Source organism: Hemiscyllium ocellatum, chromosome 19, assembly GCF_020745735.1.
Source record: "Hemiscyllium ocellatum isolate sHemOce1 chromosome 19, sHemOce1.pat.X.cur, whole genome shotgun sequence".
NCBI lineage: Eukaryota > Metazoa > Chordata > Chondrichthyes > Orectolobiformes > Hemiscylliidae > Hemiscyllium > Hemiscyllium ocellatum.
Genome location: NC_083419.1, coordinates 33,617,549 through 33,640,453, shown reverse-complemented (window position 1 = coordinate 33,640,453; position 22,905 = coordinate 33,617,549). Strand labels below are relative to the sequence as shown.

The 22,905-nt window shown below is 38.9% G+C and overlaps 1 protein-coding gene across 6 annotated transcripts in view; it reads left to right on the top strand.

The window, feature by feature from the left end:
• The window catches only part of foxp2 (forkhead box P2), a 798,642-nt gene that overhangs the window by 538,949 nt on the left and 236,788 nt on the right, over positions 1-22,905 (top strand). The window contains exon 1 of one of the 6 annotated variants that reach the window (XM_060839812.1): positions 15,095-15,298. The exons of the other annotated variants lie outside the window; for them this stretch is intronic. The gene's annotated coding sequence lies outside the window, so the exon portion shown is untranslated. Of the gene's footprint in view, positions 1-15,094; positions 15,299-22,905 lie in introns of those variants that run through there. 6 annotated transcript variants of the gene reach the window in all.

The window sequence follows — 22,905 nt, the reverse complement described above, 5'->3', positions numbered from 1 at the left end:
TGAATGCTGTGCAATCATCGGTGAACATCCCACTTCTGATCTTGTGATGGATAAGAGATCATTGACAAGCAACTGAAATGGTTGGGCCTTGGATGCTCGTGTGAAGGAAACTGCAACAATATCCTGGGGCTGAGGATTGGATTGTTAACATATCCAATGGAATGTATTATTAGCCACTGGGGCTAAATTGGAAAAATTAGAACAGGATCGAATCGAGATGTTCAAGATGTTTTGAGGTTTTGATCAAGTAAGGAGGGAACAAAAAACCTATTCTCACAAATAGCAACTTAAATTTAAGAATAGCAATGAAAAAGGTGAAGGAAAAGGTGAGGAGAGTTTAATTTCTATTATAGAGAATAATTTGAGCATGGATTGCCTGTCTGGTACAAGAAAATAAATGTGTAAGCATTTGAAAGAAGAATTTTATTTAATAGTTTGGTGAAAATGTAGTCGGAAAGGATGGAAAGTTTCCTATTCAGAAAACTATAGCAGGTGTAAATTAGCCATTTTCCTACTGTGCTGTAAAATATTATGATTATAATGGAAAATGATTGAATTATCACTTTTGACTGATTTTGCATTCCTCTACTCAATCATAAAAATTAGCACACAAGAAAATAGGGCCCTAAGTGAATAGCAGTGTGATAAATTCTTCTTGTTAGGAAAAATTACAGCTGGTAACTTAAGCTACTTCAGCATGAAATTGAAAAAGAAGTATTCTAACTTAATTTGCACTCTTGATTTAATGAAAAAAATGTAGATTAAACAAAAAGAAGGGAACACCATCGCCTGAAAACATTTTCTTTAACTTTGAGAGGTCTGAACTGATAATATTAAGATAGTTTATTATATTACAGCATGGCTGTATTTATTTGTGCAGACTTGCAGCACTCAGTCAGCCTTGGTGGTTATTTAATATCATTGGTTATTTTCAGTTACATTTACTGTATCTGTAACATCTTTATCAATGGGTTTCTGCATTTTTCATTTCTCACCTAAGCAGTGCACATCGTTCCTTAATCAAATTCACTGGGATAGTTCTGCGGTTCAGTAGCCTCAGGAGCTGCTATGTGCCTTGAATAAATTACAAAAAACATGTTGATTGATAGATGCTGCATGTCAGGAGAGAAGATAACTGTATCCTCTGTAGCTTGCTAAAAGGTCACACACAGAGCATAATAGGAATATTCACAGACAATCTTCAAATGGCACTGGATCATGGAAAGGTGCATCACCCACCTTATGTCACCAATGGCCCTAATTAGTTGTTTAAAAAAAGAAATGTAATCATAAATTAGCTTTGCTTTTTGATGGTGAAACATCCCTGACTTTAAAGAGCAAACAGACATAAGTAGCATGCTATTCTTTTTTTTGGTCTTCAAGAGCATATTAGACATCACTTTTTCTGCGATTACCATTGAAATATAGGGCGACTATTCCTTTTTAATGAAAAGTAGAAGAATGTCATTTTCTTTCTTCATAAGTAATGATGTGCTAATGAAATCGTGAGAATTTGCAGTTCTGAAATATTCAATTTCTGAGGATGTGATTTTGTTAATGGGTTGTTAATTACAGAGGAAAAACAGATATTCTCTCATTTTTGGCCAAGAGAAGGATTTCACCACCTCAAAGTGATTATTTTCTCATTTTCTGTTTGACTTACTTCTAAGCAGGAGGAGAGAGATATTAACATCTTTTAATAGTTTTTTTTGTACCATCTCTAGTGGCTGATCTCTGTGTTGTGTCACACAGGCGGAATTATTAAAAATAGTTTGCAGTTGCTTGAGTTTTGTTTCAGGCTCTCTCACATGTAGCATGATCATCTAGGCTAAAAATTAATATCATCCCAATAGGCAGAGCAGACTGTTTGTTGAAAGATACAAGTACTTCATAGAAAGATAGCGTGCAATAAAATAAATAGGAAGAACTGTTTCCACTGGCAGGAGGGTCAATAGACAAAGGAAACAGCTTTTAAGATGATCGACAAAAGAATCAGGGAGGAGATGAGGAGAATTGCTTTTTGTGTAGTGAATTCACTGCAAGTTCAGTAATAATTTTCAAAAGGGAATTTCGTGGGTACTTCAGAGAGAAAGGGTGAGAGCATGGGGACTGAGACTAAGTGGTGATTCTTTCAAAATGTTGGCACAGCTACACTAGTTCCAGACGCATTCTGTTCTGTATAATTCCATAAATAAATCAGTATTATTTCAGTTTCAGGGCAAAGTCCTTGCACAGTTGTCTAAAGCTTTTGATCCTTTACTTAAATCAATGTACTTTTCCTGAATTATAAGATATGGTACCATTAATTTGACCATTTTGTTGGTGGAAATCTCTCAGTGGCTTGACTGAAAGTATTCTTCAAACAATGGGCACAATTTTTTGAGCTGTAAGTTGGCAAAGCTGGAGGTGAGAAGTGAATGGAATTCAGTGGGATAGTGGTGGACCAGAAGTTCTGGGCATGAAGGACTAAGCTTACCTTTCTGCATAACTAGCAATGAATGACCACATAAGGACTGATCTCAGCTGGTCTGCTATTATTTCAGCTCTGACTCTTTAAGCAATTCAGACTTTGTTTTTGGGTGGGATCCCTCGATCTGCAATAATCTGTGTCATTGAGGGATGGGGAAGTTGACACCAAGAGCTATCAAATTGTTTCTAACCCCCTCTTTCCCCATTTCTCCACAACCCTCACCCCACAAGAATCACCCCTCCTCAACAATACCTGGCTTTCCAGCTTGTGATCCTTTGTCCTGGGAGGAGGCAGCTATTGTTCCAGCATAGTCACAGCCTTTGCCATGGCTAGTCTCTGATTAGTTGTTGGCTATTGACAGCCAGAACATCATTATTCAGGATCCTAATCCCAGTAGAAAGCTTTGCTGGCAACTGACCAGCTACATGATGACCAGAAGATCCAACAAGATTTCTCATCTTCATAGCCATAGGTTTCTCTCCTGCAAACTGTCCCACTTTCATCATTAGTTGAAAGTGAGAGGATCCCATTCATTAGCACAGATTTATTGACCAGTAAGCTAAATGCTTTGTTTCCATAGTGCTCAAAATTGTCCCCCCATTTGCCAGCCAACAAAGTTCAAAGCAGTTCATCACATGGAATTTATTAAGACAATTTTGGTAAATGTGAGAATATTTTACATAAATATGATCTCTCTGTTTGCGGGTATTCATATTCCTATACAGTGTTCCATAATGTGTAGTTTGGTAAATCTACCTATTTTCATCTGCTATGAAAATCACCTTCTGAAATCTTCAGATTGTTGGATAACAGGCAGGAAAGTTAATATAGCATGTGTTTTTCATCTAATGTTAGTTGTTCTTTTTGTTACTTTTTCCTGCAATTAAAATGACAGTGACAAGGCTCCATTTTTCTGACCACCCATAATTTCCTGAGAAGAGGACCTCCTTTTTAAATTACTGAGCTCTTGTAGTAACGAAGCTTCTGTATGTCAATATTCCAGTCCTTTGATTCATTCATTATTTTTATGATTTCAGGAAAATAATTAATTTGTTTTTCTTCAAAGCTGATAAAATTTTAAATCTATTAAAAGAATAAAGCTCCAAGATTTCACCATATAAAGTATAAGAATTTTTAGTTTTCAAAAGTCAACGAAGCAAACACTATTATCTATAGTCTAACATCTGGAATTAACATGAGTCAAGCATGCTTTGATTATTGCAGAAACAATTTAGGGCAATCATATGAATTAGTTGAACAGTCCATTCAGATGTAAGTTATTGCATTCAGTCATCATGACCCTCAAACTCTTGAGAGATAAATAGAAATTGCTAGAAAAGCTCAGCAGGTCTGGCAGCATCTGTAGAGAGAAATCAGAGTTAATGCTTTGGGGTGAGTGATCCTTTCCTTCAAAGTCTGAGGAATTTCAATTCCTGCCAGGTGGAAGTTGGAGATTGTCCACTCCACCTGTTCCTTTTCTTCTTTTTCATTTTTTAATCTTTACTCATCTCTATTCCTGGGATGTCATTGGTAGTGGATAGTTGAGCCAGTGCAAACTCGAACTGTTGACTTTGAGGACCTCATGGCAGCCTCGAGAAAACCCAGCAGGGACTCCTGGCCTTGAGGAAGTCTAGCATGGACTCCTGTCCTCGAGGAATTCAAGCATGGACTCCTGTCCTCACGGAAGTCCTGGACATCACCACAGGAAATGATAACATTAGCCCAAGGAAACCCAAACATATAAATAGAAAGCAGGAAACATCAGCAGTGCTTTGTCCAGAGGCTCACTGAAGATGTTACCTAGTATGGTGATGAAACGTCTGAAAATGAACCTTGCAGCTCAGCAAGCAAACCATATCTAAGATTTTGTACTTAAGTATCTTTGTACTGAAGGTAGTGACTTTGTACAGTTGCCACTGTTCTCATGTATCCCTGCATTTAAGTACATGTGACAATGAACATAACTCTAATTCTAATTCGAAGCAACAGTGATTAACAAAGAGACCTTAGTGTGTACGTTCATAGTTCCTTGAAAGTAAAGCCACAAATAGACAAGGTAATGAAGAAAGCATTTGACATGCTTGCCTTTATTGGTCAGTGCATTGAGTGTAGGAGTTGGGACGTCATATTGCAGATGTACAGGACATTGGTGAGGCCCCTTTTGGTCTCCCTGCTATCGGAAAGATGTTGTTAAAATGTGTAGTCATTCAGAAAAGACTTACATGTTGCCAGCGTTGGAGGGTTTGAGCTTTAAAGAGAGACTGAATACATTGGGGCTATTCTAGAACATAGAGCATTCCAGTGCAGTACAGGCCCTTCGGCCCTTGATGTTGCGCCGACCTGTAAAACCAATCCGAAGTCCATCTAACCTACACTATTCCATTTTCATCTATATGTCCATCCAATGACCATTTAAAGGCCCTTAAAGTTGGTGAGTCTACTTTGCTGCAGGCAGTGCATTCCATGCCTCTACTACTCTCTGAGTAAAGAAACTACCTCTGATATATAACTATGCCTGCTCAATTTGAAGCTATGTCTTTCATTCTAGCTATCAACATCCTAGAAAATAGACACTCACTATCCACCCAATCTCATGCTCTGATCATCTTATATGTCAGTTAAGTCACCTTTCAACCTTCTTCTTTCTAACAAAAACAGCCTCATGTCCCTCAGCCCTTCCTCGTAAGACCTTCCCTCCATACCAGGCAAGATCTTAGTAACTCTAAACTCTTTCCAAAGCTTCCATATTCTTCCGAGAATGCGGTGACCAGAACTGAAAGCAATACTTCAAGTGCGGCAACACCAGAATTTTGTACAGCTGAACCATGACCTCGTGGGTCCAAAACTCAATCCCTCTACTAATAAAACCTAACATATCGTATGCCTTCTTTACAACCCTATCAACCAGGGTGAAAATTTTCAGGGATCTATGTCCATGGAAACCGAGATCTCTCTGTTCATTGACAGTACCAAGGATCTTACCATTAGCCTGGTACTCTGTATTCCTGTTACTCCTTCCAAAGTGAATCAGCTCACACTTTTCCACATTAAACTTCATTTGTCACCACTCAGCCCATCTCTGCAGCTTATCAATGTTCCCCTGTAACCTACAACATCCTTTGGCACGATCCACAACTCGACCAACCTTAGTGTCATCCACAAATTTACTAACCCATCCTTCTATGCTTTCATCCAGGTCATTTATAAAAATGACAAACAGCAGTGGCCCAAAAACAGATCATTGTGGTATCCCACTAGTAACTGAACTCCAAGATGAACATTTCCCATTAACCACCACCCTCTGTCTTCTTTCAGTTGGCCAATTTCTGATCCAAACTACTAAATCACCCTCATTCCCATGCCGATGTATTTTGTGCAATAGCCTACCCTGGGAACTTTATTAAATGCTTTACTGAAATCCATATACACTACATCAACTGCTTTACCCTCATCTACTTGTTTGATCATCTTCTCAAAGAACCTTCACAAAACCATGTTGACTATCCCTGATCAACTTATTCCTTTCTATATGATTATAAATCTTATCTCTTATAACCTTTTCCAACACGTTACCCACAACCGAATTAAGACTTAGTGGTGTATAATTACCAGGGTTGTCTCTACTCCCCTTCTTGAACAAGGAAAAAGCATTTGCTCTCCTGCAGTCTTCTGGCACTATTCCTGTAGACAGTGATGACATAAAGATCAAAGCCAAATGGTCTGCAATCTCCTCCCTGGCTTCTGAGAGAATCCAAGGATAAATTCCCTCTGGCCCAGGGGACTTATCTATTTTCACACTTTTTAAAATTGCTAACACCTACTCCTTGTGCACCTCAATCCCATCTATTATTGTAGCCTGTATCTCAGTATTCACCTCGATATTGTCTTTTTCCAGAATGAGTACTGACAAAAAATATTCATTTAGTGCTTCCCCTTTCTCCGCTGACTCCACAACTTCCCATGACTGTCCTTGATTGACCCTAATCTTACTCTATTCATTCCTTTATTCCTGATATACCTATAGAAAGCTTTCAGGTTTTCCTTGATCCTGCCAATGGCCTCTCGCATTCTCTCCTGGCTCTTCTTCGTTCTTTCTTTAGGTCTTTCCTAGCTAACTTGTGTCTCTCAAGCACCCTAACCGAGCCTTCACATTTCATCCTAACATAAGCCTTCTTTTTCCTCTTGACCAGCGTTTCAACTTCTTTAGTAAACCACAGCTCCCTCGCTCGACAACTTCCCCCCTGCCTAATAGGTACATACGTATCAAGGACACGCAGTAGCATTTACTTGAATAAGCTCCACATTTCAGTTGTGCCCATCCCCTACAGTTTCCTTTCCCATCTTATGCATCCGAAATCTTGCCTCGTTACATCATAATTGCCTTTCACCCTGCTATAAATCTTGCCCTGCAGTATATACCTATCCATTTCCATCGCTAATGTAAACATAACCGAATTGTGTCACTATCACCAAAATGCTCATCTACATCCAAATTAACGCCTGGCCGGGTACACTACCCAGTACCAAATCCAATGTGGCCTCGCCCCTTGTTGGCCTGACTCCATATTGTGTAGGAAACCCTCCTACACACGTTGGACAAAAACTGACCCATCTAAAGTATTCGAACTATAGTATTCCCAGTCAATATTTGCAAAGTTAACGTCCCCCATAACAAGCACCCTGCCGCTCTTGCACCTATCATGAATCATCTTTGCTATCCTTTCCTCCACATCCCTGGAACTATTCGGAGGCCTATAGAAAACTCCCAACTGGGTGACCTCTACTTTCCTGTTTCTAACCTCCATACTACCTCAGTAAATGAGTCGTCAAATGTCCTTTCTGCCACCATAATACTGTCCTTGATTAACAATGCCACAACTCCCCCTCTTTTACCATCTTCTCTGATCTTACTGAAACATGTAAATCCCAGAACCTGCAACAACCATTCCTGCCCCTGTTCTATCCATGTCGCTGAAATGGCCACAACATCGAAATCCCAGGCACCAGCTCATGCTGCAAGTTCACCCACCTTATTCCAGATGCTCCTGGTATTGAAGTAGACACACTTAAATCAACTTTTTGTTTGCCGGTGCCCTCTTGCAACCTTGAAACCTCATTTCTGACCTCACTACTCTCAACTCCTGCATAATGGAACTGCAATTGAGGTTCTAATTCCCCTGCCGAATTATTTTAAATCCACTTGAAGAGCATTAGCAAATTCCTCCCCCTCCCCCCCCAGGATATTGGTACCCCTTCTGGTTCAGGTGAAGACCATCCTGTTTGTAGAGATTCCACCTACCCCAATTATCCAGGAATCCAAAACCCTCCCTCCTGCACCATCCCTGTAGCCACATGTTCAACTCCCAGCTCTCCCTATTCCTTGCCTCGCTAGCACCTGGCACAGGCAACAAATCAGAGGTAACAACTCTGTTTGTTCTAGCTTTAAGCTTCCACCATAGCTCCCTGAATTTCTGTCTTAAATCCTCATCTCTCTTCCTACATATGTCATTGATGCCTTTGTCGACCATGAGTTGAGGCTGCTACCCTCTCCCTCAAGGATCCTGAAAACACGATCAGAGACATCACGGATCCTAGCACCTGAGAGACATCACACCAACCGTAAGTCTCTCTTGTTCCCACAGAACCTCCTATCTGTCCCCCTAACAATGGAGTCACCATTGCTCTGCTCCTCTTCCCCCTTCCTTTCTGAGCAACAGGGACAGACGCTATGCCAGAGACCTGTGCCCCATTGCTTAATCCTGGTAAGTCATCCCCTCCAGTAGTATCCAAAATGGTATACTTGTTGTCGAAGGGAATGGCCACAGGGGATCCCTGTACTGCCTGCCAATTCCCTTTCCATCCCTTGACAGTAACCCATCTATCCTCTTTTTGTGCCTGAGTTACTCCCTCCCTATAACTCCTCTCAATAACCCACTCCGGCTCCCGAATGATCTGAAGTTCATCCAGCTCCAGCTCCAGTTCCCTAATGCGGTTTTCGAGGAGCTGGAGTTGGGTTCACTTTCCACAGATGCAGTCAGCAGAGATACTAGTGGTGACACTTGCCTCCCACATTCTGCAGGTGGAACTTGAACTGCCCCAACCTCCATTCCCACTATTCTAAATTCCCAACGAGACTATTGAAAGCTAAAAATATAAATAAAAACTAGTCACCTTACCAGACCGGCACACAGAACCTTTTGTTTGGTTAGGAGAGAAGGATGGGTGGGAGACACTACCCGAGTAGTGTTTCGGGTAAAGCAACCGCCCAAATATAAAGCCTCACTTACCCAGCAGTCCCGTGTCCCTTCCTGCTCAGTATACGCTCAGCCTATACACCAGATAAGTTTAGATACTTTAAATTTATCTTCCATTCAGCCTCCTGGTCCTTGCTGCCACTGCTTCCACTGCAACTGCAGCTGAAAAATGTTTCCCTGTAGCTTCGAAGGCTAAGGGGTGATCTTGTAGAGGTTTATAAAATCATGAGGGGCATGGATAGGGTGAATAGTTAAGATCTTTTCCCCAGGATCGGGGAGTCCAAAATTAGAGAGCATAGGTTTAAGGTGAGAGGGGAAAGATTTAAAAGAACCTAAGGGCCAAGTTTTTCATGCAGAGGGAACAAGCTGCTGGAGGAAGTGGTGAAAGTGGGTACAATTACAACATTTAAAAGGCATCTGGATGGGTCTATGGATAGGAAGGGCTAGAGGGATATGGGCCAGGTGCTGGCAAATGGGACTGGATCAGTTTAGGATATCTGGTTGGTATGGACAAGTTGGACCGAAGGGCTTGTATCTGTGCTGCACATCTCTATGACTTGTTGACAATCTGAGTTCCATGTGTGTTGTCGTCACCACAAATAATCCATGTCTGCAGAACCTGCTCAGCTCAATCTGAATGGGGTAAATTCACCAATGTTCTCTTGCTGTAACAGAGACAGCTGCAGCAACGTATCCACAATTTCTGGATTTGGATTCTGATTTCCTCAGTCTTCTTTAGTTTTCTTGTACTTGTATTGTGTCCTTTTATATATTTTAAACTGGTTGGTTATGCCAGAGATTTTTGTTTCCAATGTATTACCTTTCTATTCCCATTTCAATCCCTCTGTTTCTGTTAGGGTCTACCTTAAAAATACAAATTAAGTTTAAAAATGCAGATTCACTCACATAACCTCTTTCTATCTCGGGGTGGTGTGTAATTTCAAAATGACCTGGGTACTGGTGATGTTGATGCCATTATCTTCCTTGATAGGCATTTTGGAGATATGAGTCACTACTAAAGCAGGTTTGTAAGTCATGTAGTGAGATCTGTGATAAAATATAAAGGAAAATATAAAGTTTACTGCATTCAGTTTGGAAGGAGATGATATTGTATCCAGTGCTGAGAGTATTAACCAAATGAATTGTCACATCTCTAGAATATTGTGCTATCCAAGCTAGCAGTGAGTATTTCATCATATTCCTTTCAGTTAGCATTTTCTTTTTACCAAATTCATTGGCACAAGAATTCCAATTGCATACCAGTGCAGAGATTGGAGGATCATGCAGAAAGTAGAGAAATAAATCATTAAAATTTGAGGCAAAACCCAGATTTATCTCCTTCAAAACTTGACCTAGCTTATGCAGGTCAAATGCAAGTATAAAGTCTTGTGTTTGTCCTTTCCCTCTACTATGGCTTGATAATTTCCTGTTTCTTTTCACCAGTAGAGATATATGCTGTCACTTGGCTTTTTGCAACCAGTTTGAAGGTCTGGTGCTTCTGCAATGCTTGCTTATGCAGAGGCTGTCCACCTTAATAATCAATGCTTTCTTGTTATTTTGGATTACTGGCTATGGACTTGTAGGGAACCCACTACATTGCACTTCCAGCATAACAGCAAAAGTCCCTAGATTTCCATTCTGTAGAATCTTCCTCCAATCCTCACATGCCTCTGCTAATCTTCAATATTACCTCTCTGTTGGTAATTTTCAACAGCAATCAAAATGTCACGGAGTCATAAAGATTTACAGCACAGAAACATTTCCTTCAGCCCAACTCCTAACCTAATCTAGTTCCATTAAATGATCTAAACCCTTCCTATTCATATACCCATCCAGATGCCTTTTAAATGTTCTTATTGTACCAGCCTCCACCACTTCCTCTGGCAGCTCATTCCATGAACGCACCACCCTCTGCATGAAACCCCCATGATTTAGGTGTTACAATATTCTATCTCTGCATATTATCATCCGCTCAGTGCTTAAATGGTTTAACTTAGCAAGTCTTTATTTATTAAAAAATGTTTCCCCCCCATTGTTCAGCCTTTAGACACAAGTTAAACTAAATCTTCTGAATGCTATTCATTAATGCCATGATTTTAAGAAGTACTTGCTTACAGTAATTTGGTGAAGGTGTTTCGATATTTTCTTTGCAGGACATTTGTTGTAAACTTCCAGCTTCTGTTATTTCTGTAAGATGTTGTTAGCAATGATATTGATAGTTTGAAAATTTTAGGTTAATGCTTTTTTCTGTCATTAACTGTCCAATTTGAGATAAATATACTACTGAATTGACACATACAATTCAAAAGGGATAAAATCTTTTTTTTAATCTTGCCTACATTAGATATCTCGTTGCAAAAGATATATAAATAAGTGAACAGTTCACAGCATACATGTTCACAATCTGACACCTATAACACCTTTCTGGAACTTTAGGAGACTCAGATTTTACACATTGAAAACCTGAAGCTATTTTTATTGTCTCCAAACATTAATGTTTTGCAAATTCTCATTAAAATGATTTGAGCCTTTCTTTGACCTCTGATAGTCCATTCAGGATTATTGTGGGCAGTCATCCAAAGCCTTTCATTTTGCCTAAATTTGAAACTACAGACCCAAAATATAATCTTATAACCTCATTACTATAAGACAATATTCAAAGTATGTCTTTTAAAAATAATTTTAACTAAGAAGGTTGGGCTATTGCTGTGAGATTTCAGTCCCTTTCCATTCCTGAGGATGTCATTTTTTGTTATTTCACAAAAATGAGCCAATAGTCTGTCTTTATGTTGATCATTTGAAAATATTCACGCTGCAATTGAACTTCAGAGCCATAATGAAATTGTTGACGTATTCAGATCAAAGTCAAACTTATAAATCAGGGTTCACAATTGTGGCATTATGTCCTTGTGAAAATAGAACATGATCAAATGAAGACGTCAGTAAAACTAATGAGAGGCTTCCTTCTAAACAAACATCTGTGAAACTTGGAAACTATTTCAAACATATTATCTTCCTTCTGTGAAGCACTGTTTGGTGTATGAACCAAATGGTGTACATTGTCAGAGCTGAAAAATGTGTTGCTGGAAAAGCACAGCAGGTCAAGCAGCATCAAAGGAGCAGGAGAATCGACGTTTTGGGCATAAGCCCTTCTTATGCCTGAAACGTCGATTCTCCTGCTCCTGGGATGCTGCCTGACCTGCTGCACTTTTCCAGCAACACATTTTTCATCTCTGATCTCCAGCATCTGCAGTCCTCACATTCTCCTAGGTGTACATTGTCAGACAATCAAATATCCTTAATTCTTGTACATGAGCTTTATTGACTGCACAATGTTGCACATCTTTCTCATAAGGTTTCTAAAGCATTCCAATCATAGGCCTTGATAAACAGAAGGTTTTTAACTGAATTAATACTCAGTAGGTCTGTTAGTTGTTGAGAAATGTAAAGTTGCCATAATGCCCTGTTTATTCACCATTCCAAGATGACAATGGTATTTGAGCCATTGTGTGGATAATTCTTAAGAGGACTATCTTTTCATGAGTGCTGGCTCCACTGAGAACCCAGGACTACTTTATCCTGATTGCCTTTGTATTGGTTCAGTTGCAATGTTTATTTTCAGGAAATGTTCCCACACAGCTCATATCCTACCAATGTGTGTATATAAAAAAACAGAGATTATGTACAGTGTTCAAGATGATAAAGAGAAGGAGAAACAGTTTCTAAATAAGCTGTACACAATGACTGATGAACTCCATAAGAAATGTACACAAAAGTGAGAAGCAGCACCATGTTTCTTTGCCTTGCTCCTGATACCAACAAATGTTGTCCTGATTTTATATGAAGTACCAGGGAAATGTTTTGTTGTTTTGAATTGTTCAGTGACCTCACCAGGTAGTTTGATGTTATTTTTGTGAATGGGTAGCTTTGTACCTCAGTTGGCTTATGCACAATTTGTCCAAAACTAAAGTTGAAAACCCAGTTTTATTGCATCAAAGGGTTGGTCAAAAAGTTGCCCATATGACTCTACACAACCATGGACACATATTTCACCAACCAAATATATGGAAAGCTGCATCCTTTAAGACAGATGGTTTTCCAGATATTGCAAAGAAACATTTACCAAACATAAGCTCTCTGGGCTAGGTTTTCTCTTGATAGTGCCAAAGGGTTTCTAGGTTTACCTTGCGACCTGAGCTGAGTTAGTAGTGCGCAGTGACATTTGATATACCATAATTAACTACAATGTTCTTGAGCTTGCGTGTGGGAAAACTCAGTCAAAGTTCCTGCTGCTCATAGCTAATGAATAGCCTGTATGAGAAGCTGTAAAGGGGGATAATAGGTAAAGGGAAGGTCAGCCATGACGGTGATCCACAACTAAGTTGACACTAATTGTGAAGATTCACATGCTATGTAACATTACAGTTGAGCTACTGAAATCTAGAAAACACCTGTAGAATTAGACCTATTCCAGGAGACCATCTGATCCTCATCTCACTCCTTCACTAGCACTTCTTACCCTCCTTCCAATTTTCTCAAATTTTTCTTGATGACACTAAGCCATGAATAGATCTAGTTCGACAGGTGTTTTCTGGATTTCAGTAACTCAATTATAAAGTTATGTTGCATGTGCATCTTCACAGGTAGTGTCAACTTAGTTGAGGCACGATCAAAATTTCAAGGTTAGTTGTTGATTGCTTTATGTTGACTCTGTTTGAGTTTGTGCTGGGGGTTTGGAGAAGTTGCTCACGGTTGGTGGTGTTTGCAGGAAGTAGTTCGGCATGCAATGAAGGTCTGGTGTGTGAGACTGCATGTGCTCTGGTCACCTGATTTGCTCAAAATTACAGGAGCTGTAGTGACAATCTGCCTTCGGCTATAGTAGTGTAATGACCTCACTAGAGACCAGGAACATATTTTTGTTTTTAGAATCTGAAATCCCAGACAGATATGAGAAGAATTAAGCTACAGAATTCACAATTTAAAACAAAAATAATTCCTACAAAATCAAAAAGTGAACTAATGGGGCTTTATCTTAAATATTCAGTTATGTAAAGATATTAACTTTATAATGAATATCATCATTTATACTCTTGACCTAAAATGTCCTTCTGCATCCATTTAACTTGTACCTCAAAACTCCAGACTGATGCCTATCACAAATTGGAAATGCAACCACTTGTTATGAGTACTGCTACATGTTGATGGTTGCAAAGGCTTCTGCTTATCTAATACCATTGACATTATGTGCTTGATAATATGAAAGGCTTAGTCATTGTCCAAAGTTGCTTTTTGGTTTGTTGGTTGTTCACTTTGTTGATATATTTGTGTCTGTTTGGACAATTTTATGTGCTGTCAGCGTTGTGGTATCATACCACTTTATTGGTCACCTGAGATGTGCTCCAGAGGCTGATATGGGTTTTGAAACCAGATTTCCTGCACGTGTCCAGTATTCTTTGGTGCGACATGGTTTGCAAATGTGAGGAAATGGCAGACAATTTCTGGGTGTGTCAAGCTACATCTGTGACAGATCTTGCTGGTTTGATGTATAGTGTTGTCTGCACCTAAAAACATATAATTGATGTTGAAATGCCACTGTGGTTTTATTGTTAGCATGCATTGTCCAGCAATATATCAATGGTATGGCCCTTTCTCTTGCTCAGAAGATCTTTCCAGAAAGCTTTGATCAAAGTAGAGATTATTTCTAATTTGATTCTCTGAGAGTTGTTCAGAAAAATCATATTCATGTCCTTTGCAGTCACAAGTAGCAACAGAGGCATCAACAGATTTGGGTTTCTGTCTGTACAAAGTGAGATCAAGCCTGTTAATCCAAAAGTTGGCTCATAGTTTGAGCTGGTCCTCAAGTATTCTCCACATCTTCTCTGGATATTATAACTCAGAAATACCAGCTGTATTTATTCAGAGAAATCATCCTTGCCAAGAAGTAATAATATTTTAAAAGATTGCCTCTCACGATCTTTTTTTGGCTTGATCCACTAAGTAAAGCTGCATGTGTTACTTTAGTAATGGCAATTCAGTGAAGATTTCACTTACTACCCAATTCATGATCAAATGTTGGCCTTCCAGTTTTTATAGTTTTACTGAAATAGAATGTGTGAATGGTTTGTTTGTTCCTTTCACTTGGTTAGTTGATTGTCTTTTCTTGTGTTGCTTTCTTCTGTTGTTATTTAATTTTCATTGTTGCAGCATTTTAAAGAGGTTTGATGAGTGTAGGTCTGTGTTTTTAAGAGACAAATGTCTGTAATAGCAGCTTTCAGCCACTAGAGGAATTTGCAACAAATAAAGAGTGATGACATCACACCAGCTCTGGTGTCAAATTAAAGGAAACAAAATGGCAAAACCAACCGACCATTGCACACAGATAAGCATCTTTAAAATCACTTTTAAAATCTCAAAGTGAGTATCACCCATAAGTTATAGTCTGTTTCCCTGTCAGGAAATGAATATGTCTGGGTGGCCGTGAAAGACTCTTCACTGCATTGGTAGATGATGTAACCCTGCATTTATTCTGAAAACAAAACTGTAAAAACAGTAGAGCCAAAAGAGAAGTCCCAAGGTAAAGTATTCTTATTCTTACTAATATCTTCTTGAGAGAGTGGATGATCAGAAATCTAACACTTAACCACTGCCCTGTATTTTATTTTTCTGAAAGTTTTTTTTTGCCTTTTAATAAGAACTCCCTGAAAGTAGGTAGATACATTTTGTTAATATTAAAAAAATCCCTAAGGAGCCGATTTTTGTGACCATAATGTTGGTAATGGAATTTCAGTGTTCATGAATAGAAAGAAAATAATTTAGATTCTTACATATTGAAATACAATAACCACCTTTTCAGCATCTAATTCTTTTTGCATATATGTGCACCATTTCCAGTTACTGGGTCAAGAAAAGTGCCTATAAAGTATACAGCAAGACCAAGAAAAATGGTTTGAAAAATCATGCTTCATATTTGCTGTAATAAGACCATTCAGGACAGCAACATGAACTGAGTATGACATTTATCTGTATAGACTGTGGCAGTTAGTGAATAATGAGGTGTTAAACTAGCCTGTTTAAATGAATAATTAACCGATTACTGTTTGTAAAGGTGAGAATGGGGGTAATTAATCTGTTAACTAACCATGCAATGTCAGTATGGACTACAAAATTATACAGTTAAATGAACATTACTGTCATAATTATACACTTATTAGAACAGGTTTGTATAGAATTGAACAGGGGAGAATTTTGTTTTGAAAATGAATACGCATGATTGAGGTGGACTTTTGAATAGTTTTGTGTTTAAGTTGAAGAGTAAGTAGTAGAGATTACATTCTAATCAATTTGTGTAAGTTGTTATCTTTCTTTTCTCTTGAGGTTACTTTTAGCCATTTTGTAACAACTTTTAAATTCTACAACCAAGAATATTTTGTCCTTTATCGATCTCTGTTTGAAACAATGGTAATGGGACTAAGAAATGGACAATGACCTTCAACAGGTCTGCTCACACACAAGTAAGCAAACAAAATGCTATTCTATAGAGAAAAAAGACATTTTGATGAACATTTCATGATTTGGGGCATGGTAATAATGTGTGCAGGAGACAGCTGTTTGCCAGTGGTATCCAGCATTGATAGGGAGTGCATATCCAAACATTTTTTTTAAAGACAAAGATAGAAATTGCTGGAAAAGCTCAGCAGATCTGACAGCATCTGGAGAGAAATCGGAGTTAACATTTCGAATTTAGTGACCCTTCCTCAGAACTGCACTTTTCCAGCAATTTCGACTTTTGTCTCTGAGTTACAGCATCCTCAGTTCTCTCCGTTTTTATATATATATTTTGTAAATGTCCGCAGCCATTGAAGTCACCTCTAACAACACAGTGGTTTGGAGGCCATTTATAGTCATTCTCATGTAAACATCTTCCAAGTGAACCCTCCACTGGAGATTAGAAGACTTTCTAATGAAACCAGAGGATTGGTTTTGGTCATGGGCATGTCTTTGTGACAGGTGAAGTCATGCCCAGCAAATGACATGCTCTTGTGTTTCTCCAACAGAATCTCCGGATATAAATACTCAATCCTAGTATACATATGATCAAAATGAAGTTTTTAGTCACTGAGTCAAACAGAGAAAGAGAGTAGTTGAGAGTGGAGTGCTGGAAAAGCACAGCAAGCAAGAGCAGGAGAATCTATGTTCTCCTCCAGAAAAAGTATCAATAGTAATGTTACTGACATGTAGTTTTTACTTCAGAATTGAGTTTTCTTGGTGTAACAGTTGTTGTGTAAAACAACACAATTAAATATCACCACTGTTTAATCTCAAGACTTGATACGTCTCTCATTCCTGATTCGCTTCTAAACTGGTAGATCTAATCGGATTGAAAGCGGAATGTAGGAGTATGTGCCATGAGCAGCAGGCAGAATTTGTGAGGCTGAGTCACCTGTATGCTGAACACATAAAACAGCTGAGCAATACTCTCTTGTCATGGCACATCCATTGGAGAAATTATTGTAGGCAAGTAGGCAGTTAAGAAGAATGTTCTAAGAATTTCCCCATACTCATCCATAGTACAGCTGTCTAAGAGAGGAGATTGAAATATCTTCGTCATTGGCCAAAAGTGCAAAATGAGCACTCCTATTCAGTGTTCTCCTAGACAAGTAATCATCAAGGATACCTGTATCCAACCAACCAGCTTCACTCTACCTGACATTAGAAAGATGCTGCATCTACAGGAAATCACAATGGTAATGAACCCTGGAAACATCACAGCTGTGATTGTGCTACCTGACAAAGCCAGGTATTCAACTAAGGGCCTGTTCCAATATATCCAAGACACTGGCACCTGTGCAGCAAAGTGGTGTCCTACCTATAAAATCTTACTACCATCTTCATAACATCATCTGTCCCCAGTCTTGCCTCAGATCATCTGCTGTAGAAACCTTCACCTCTCCCTTTGTTACCTCTCTGCCTGACTACTCCAATAAACTTCTGAATGACCTCTTATTATTCACCATCCATATTTGAAGATATTCAAAACTCTGTCACCTTTATCTTGACTTAGGTTAAGTTCTATTCACTCATCATCATTCTTTTCCCTGACCTACAAAGGGTCCCAGACCTGCAGAGCATTTATTTTAAAATTCATCTCCATGGCTTCACCTTTCACGTCAGTAAACCTTTCCAGTTTTCTTCATTACAACAATGATTACACTCCAAAAGTGTTTTATTTGCAGTAAGGTGCTTTGGAATGTGCTGAGTTTGTGAGAGGCACTGTGTAAGTGCGGGTCTTTTGTTGTATAGCCATACAATCCTGGAGATAGTTTTGTGGCTTCATGTGGCAAAATAAATCATTCCATCATTTTATCTATGATTTAAATTACATCAACCCATAGCCCTGGAAATTTCTTCCACTTCACCTTTTCAGCCACTCTCTTCCTTTAATATGCTCTTCAAGATGTATTACATCTTGTCCTAATGTTGCTCAATGGCAAAAGATTTATTGATAAGAAAAAGCTGTGAAGCACCTAGATTTTACTACGCTCATGGTAGTTTACATTGTACTTGTGATCTAGTTGTACCTGTTATATGATTGTAAAACACACACACAAGGCCCAATTTTGGGAACAAATGTTCTGAGCACCAAGAATGCCTGGAAAAAATCTGAATTAGAATAGGGGTTTTCAGGTATCCCTTGCTGATTGCTGAAACAAGTATTAAGTATCTTACATATCCACATGAATGTCCTAATGCCTGTAGCACCTCTTAATTCTTGCAGCTTGTAGAAGGATAATAATATGTGGAGCAGATGGTACACTTTGTCACCATAAAAGTCATTCTCCAATAAATTACTTCAAATTCTTCCTTGAGGTCTGGGATAGTGCAATCCCATAGGACAAAAACTTCCTGGCAAATTACAAAAAATTGGCTTTTAAATGTGTATGTCACTGCAATATTGTCACTTCTAGCAGTGTAAGGTTTTCCTATTCAGACAGTTTGTGGAGTTTTATTACAAAAGCCAGCAAATAGTTGCACTTTGGGAAGCCTGCAATGTGGTAAAACTGTATGATAGTCTGATACTGCTTATGCTATCTATCAAACTGAATTACCTCTCCCTAAGTATCATCACCCGACATGAGAATACATCGGTTTTCAGTGACCGAATTGAAATAAGGTGGTCTTTGTAGCAAATCATGATTAATGGGTTTTCTATCAATGTCATGTAAATTCAACCTTTTTGCAGTGGTTCTTGTATGGAACAGTGTCACATGTTCTTCTGAAATCCGGTCCTATGCATGCACATCCGCTGTCTTATCTTTATCTACAACTTCATTATTTGTTGCCCATCCCTAATTGCCCTTGAGAAGATGATGGTAACCCATCTGCATGAACCACTGGAGACTATCTGATGGAGGAACATTCAATGTACAATTTGAAAGAAAGTTCCAGGTTTTGACCCAAAGCAGTGAAAGAAGAGCAATATAGCTTCACGTCAGAATTGTGGCTTAGTATATTTGGTGTGCATTTGCTGCTCAGGTGGTAGACATCACAGACTTAGAGGCTATTAAGGACACTGGCAAGTTCATGCAGCAGATCTTGCATATATTATGTTCTGTTGGACTCCATACCAGTGGTGAATAGGGTGATAAATCAAGTGAGCTACTTGCGCTAGGTATTGTTGACCTTCTTGATTATTGTTGGCACTGCATACATGAAGCTAATAGAGAACATTCCATCACATCTGACTTCTGCCTAGTATAGGCTGGATCATCCTTGGGAGTCAGAAGGTGAGTTACTCGCCATTATTCGTAACATCTATCCTGCTCTTGTATCCAATGTTTTTCAATTGCTAGTTCAATTAGATTACTTGTCAGCATTAAGCTCCAGAATGTTGATGGTCTGGTTTCAGTGAGGGAAACATTGTAAAGTGTTAGCATCTCTCATTTTAGTCATTGTAATTGCCTGACACTTTTACTTGTTACTCATCATCCTAAGTCTGAATGTTGTCCAATTCTTGCTATATATGAACAGGTACTGTTTCAGTATCTGAAGGACTCACAAATTGTACTGAACCTTGTGCAATCACCATTGAACATCCCCACTTCTAGCCTTGTATGGAACAGTATGGGTAAGTCATTGATGAAACAACTTAAAGTGGTTGAACATTTTCCTGAGGAAATCCTGAAATGATATGCTGAGGCTAAAATGAATGATCCCCAACAACTACAATCTTCCTTTGCACTCAGTACGACTCCAGCCAATGGAAAATATTCCCTCTGATTCCCATTGACTTCAGTTTTACTTGGACCACTGGAAACTGCACTCAGTCAGATTCTGCCTTAATGTCAAGATCAGTCACTCTCACCCTGCCTCTTGTATTCAGCTCTTTGTTTACTTGTTTGGATCAAAGTTACAATGAGGTCAAAAGCTGAGTTGCTGTGGAAGGAACCGAGCTGACCATGCATTTATAATGCTGTACAAATGCCACTTGATAACACTACTGATGACATCTTCATTTGTTGATGATTGGAAGCAGACTCATGAGGCAGTAGTTAACTTACTATGGTGGACAGAACATACTCAGGCACTGTTGCACAATGTCCATTGGATATCAGTATTGTGGCTGTACTGGAAAAAATTGACGAGGTGCATGCCCAATTCTAGGACACAAGTTACTGCCAGGTTTTTGTCAAGGTCGTTGACCTTTATGCATCAAGTGCTAGTAGCTGAGTGAATTGAATTGGCTGAAGTCTGGCATCTGTGATGCTGGCACCTGAGGAGGGGGTCAAGATGGATCATCCACTCAGCACTTCTGACTGCAGCTGGTAGCAAATGTTTCAGCCAAGGCTGCATTTCATGAGAGTCCAATTTTGAGCAAATAGATTTTGTTATATTTAGACTGCTGGTAGTGCCTGCAACAGTATCTTCAGGGAGAAGATGGAATTTTTTGTTCTTGGTTTGCTCACCACCTGCTGGAGACCTAGGCCAAGTAGCTGTGCTCTAGATGGGGAGTTCCTAGATTAATGCGGATAGTTTCTTAGAGCAACACAGTCTAGAGTAAACTAGATAACAGACTTTGCCAAACTTGGTATTGTGCAGGATGATAACATTAATCGACAACTTCAAAATCAAGATGTTCTTGAGTCAAGTGAAGCAGTGATCATAATGTGATTGCATTTTGCATTCAGTTTGAGAGAAGGATAAATGGGTCCAGGCCTTTTTAAAATTTCAATAAGGGAAATTACGTGAACTAGAAAATTAACCTAAGAGATAGATCAATGAAGACGACTTGGAAAAAAATTTCAGGGCATATTTCAGAATACACAGATTCCAACAAGAAAGAAAACATCCCAGAGCCCATTATCTGTGGTTAACTAAAATGTTAAAGATAGTGTCAAATTTAAAGGAAACAGGTATAATTGCAAATATATGAGTGTAGATCAGAAGTTTGGAATGAATATTCAAAAGATCAAGTTATGACAAAAATGAATAAAGAGAGAAAAATGAAAATACTTGCACAAGCTAGTTGGACATATTAAAACAGATAGCAAGATTTTCTATAGTATTTTTCTTTTTTTAACTGAATGAATGGGAAAAAGTATCTGTGAAATTATTAACATAAAGGAAGGAAATGGCTGGTGAAACAGGTATTTTACATTTGTCTTCACTATAGACGATACAAGTAACATGGCATGAATAGATGTCAATAGTAAGTGGAAAGGAGGGAGGAATTCAAGACAGTTATAATCACCAAGTAAATGGTGCTGAGTTAACAGTTGGAACAGTTTGCTGACAAATCTCTGGATCCTGATTGACTTCAACCTAGGATCTTAAAATAATTGGTTAGTGAAATAGTTGATGCCTTGGAGTTAATTTTTCAAAAATCTTTCCATTTGGGGAAGGTTGCATGAGCAAATGTAACTTTTTTTATTCAAAAGGAGAGGGAAATAGAAACTAGAGAAGTGTAGATCCCTTAACGATAGATCACATCTGTCATAAGAAAGATGTTCGAAGAAATAATTAAAGACATTATAACATGGCATTTAGAGGATTTCAAGGTAATTATGCAGAGTCAACATGATTTTGTGAAAGGGTGATCATGTTTAAGCAATGTTCTGGAGATATTTGAAGAATTAACATGTGATGTGGATAATGAGACTTGCAGATATGCTGTATTTAGCTTTCCAGAAGGCATTAGATAAAATGGCAAATCAAAGATTATTACATAAAATAAAAGCACAAAATTGAATTGAATTTATTGTCACGTGTACTGAGGCACAGTGAAAAACTTTGTTTGCGAGCAGTACAGGCAGATCACAGACTTAAGTAGATAGATAGTAAATAAAAGGTAAACTACAGCAAAAACCAAAACACAGGTACAGATGAATGTAAAGAGTTTGTGAGTCCATTCAGTATTCTAACAACAGTAGGATAGAAACTGTTGTGAAACTGGCTGGTGCGTGTGTTCAGGCATCTGTACCTTCTCTCCGATGGTAGAGGTTGTAGAAAACATTGCCAGGGTGGGATGGATTTTTAAGAATGCTGGCAGACTTTCCTTCACAATGGGCCTTGTAGATGGATTCTATAGATGGGAGGTTGGCCTTTGTGATTGTCTGGGCTGAGTTCACCACTCACTATAACCGTCTTCGATCTTGAATGGGACAGTTGCCATACCAGGCAGTGATGTATCCAGACAAAGTGCCCTCGATGGCACACCTATAAAAGTTGGCAAGGGTGTTCGTTGTCAAGCCAAATTTCCTCAGTTGCCTGAGGAAGAAGAGATGCTGTTGGACCTGTGTAACCACTGTGTCCACATGAAGAGTCCAAGAAAGCTTGTTGTAGGTCACCACTCCCAGGAGCTTGACACTCTTAACTCATTCCACCTCTGTGCTGTTAATGTGTAGGGAGGGCAAGAGTAACATCCAGCCGAATGTCAATAATGAGTTCCTTGGTTTTGCTGCCATTGACAGCTAGATTGTTCTCAATGCACCATTTTTCCAGGTCTTCCACCTCCCATCTGTAGTCTGTTTCATCGCCATCTGAGATTCGACCGGCTATGGTGGTGTCATCAGCGAGCTTGTAAATGGCATTCATCTGGTATTTGGGAAAAAAGTCATGGGTATATAGTGAGTAGACAGTACGCACCCCTGGGGAGCTCCACTGTTGAGTGTTAGCGAGGATGAA